Source organism: Cupressus sempervirens, chromosome 4 (assembly GCF_028749045.1).
Source record: "Cupressus sempervirens isolate cs-2001-9-10 chromosome 4, ASM2874904v1, whole genome shotgun sequence".
NCBI lineage: Eukaryota > Viridiplantae > Streptophyta > Pinopsida > Cupressales > Cupressaceae > Cupressus > Cupressus sempervirens.
In genome coordinates this window covers 552006741-552008298 of record NC_143121.1, presented here as the reverse complement: position 1 = coordinate 552008298, position 1558 = coordinate 552006741, and the positions used below count along the sequence as shown (strand labels likewise).

The 1558-nt window shown below is 40.7% G+C and overlaps 1 pseudogene; it reads left to right on the top strand.

The window, feature by feature from the left end:
- The first annotated feature begins 254 nt into the window (after positions 1-254).
- On the top strand, positions 255-1328 carry LOC149562374 (xanthotoxin 5-hydroxylase CYP82C4-like; annotated as a pseudogene).
- The last annotated feature ends 230 nt before the right edge of the window (positions 1329-1558 follow it).

Below are 1558 nucleotides of genomic sequence, written 5' to 3'. Positions count from 1 at the left end.
TATCTTTCCCACTAGATTCGAGACCCTCCATCTTCTACGAGGGCATGTTGGCTGATGGGAGCATGAATATTTTGACCTCAAACTTCTTCTAGTTAAGAAGGAAAGAATTGAAAGATTCTTATTTTAAGGTAACGTTTTCCATGATGCTTAATCGTTTCTTTTTTCGTATTTCTCCTCCGCGCCCCTCAATAAAATCTAGTAGTCCTTTATCTCCATTATAGACCCGCCTCTCTATGACATCAGAGATAATATTTATGGCATTAGATGCAGTAATCATCATTCTTCTTTCTCTCGCACTCCCAACTCTACTGTTAATTGCATAGTGTGTGAGGACAAGCAATGGCAAGCCACCGCATCCTCCATCATGGCCGATAATTGGGCATCTCCATCTTCTCAAGAAAAATAAACCCATTCACAGGATTTTAGCCTCACTTTCTCAAAAGTATGGACCCATCATGCATCTTCAGCTTGGCTTTCGCCCAGTCCTCGTCATCTCCTCTTCCAAACTCACAAAGGAATGTTTTACAGCAAATGACAGAGCCTTGGCTTCGCGTCCACAGATGATTGCAGCAAAGCATTTGGGATATAACTACAAAGTGTTGTCAGGACTACCCTACAATTCATTGTGGCGAGACCTTTGGAAGATGTGCATTGTGGAGATCTTCACTGCCAGCAGAATCGATTCCTTCAAACACGTGTGAATAGAGGAAGTTTCTGCCCTCATGAGTTCCCTCTTTAAGAGTTGTTTAGCACCAGTAAACATGAAATCAAGGCTTTCTGATCTCACATCCAATATAATTGTGTGAATGGTTGCCAGCAAGAGAGTCTCCAAAGGGCTTTATAATTCAAAAGATTTCGAAGAAGGGCTTGAGCTGAAGAAGATGGTGGAAGAAACATTATATTTGTATGGTGTCTTCGGAGTCAAAGATTACCTACCATTTTCTGAAATGGTTTGATCTGCAGGGTCTCATGTCTGCCATGAAAAGACTGCAGAAGAAAAGAGATGCCTTTATGCAGAAATTGGTCAATGAGCACCGTGAGAAATAGGGGATGCAATTGCACTCTTAGGACTTGATTGATCTTCTCATCTTTGTGGTCGACAATCATGAAATTCAATCCAACAATAATGATAATGTGATTAAAGCCACAACCCTTATATGATTTTTGCCCCCATTTCTATTATGATTTTTAAAAGCCCTAAAATGCGGCAGTCGTGATTTTTTCCTTGGTTGCAGTCTCAAATTTTGATTTTTGTTATGCAGAACATGATAACCATAGGTACAGATACATCCGCTATGACCACTGAATGGGCAATGGTGGCTCTTTGACCAGATTCAAGACCCTCCATCAATGAAATCTGCTACATATTCTGGAAACAATGTGATGGTGGAGATATTGGAATGGTTCATTTGCATTGCCATCAATAGAAAAGCCAACTTGGACTCTTAATGGTACACACATCTAGTTGGAATGCACTCAGCCTACACTTAACAACCACTAGTACTCAGCCCACACTCATCTTACCATGTGTGTCTTCTTTCCGACTGTCTAAAATCAA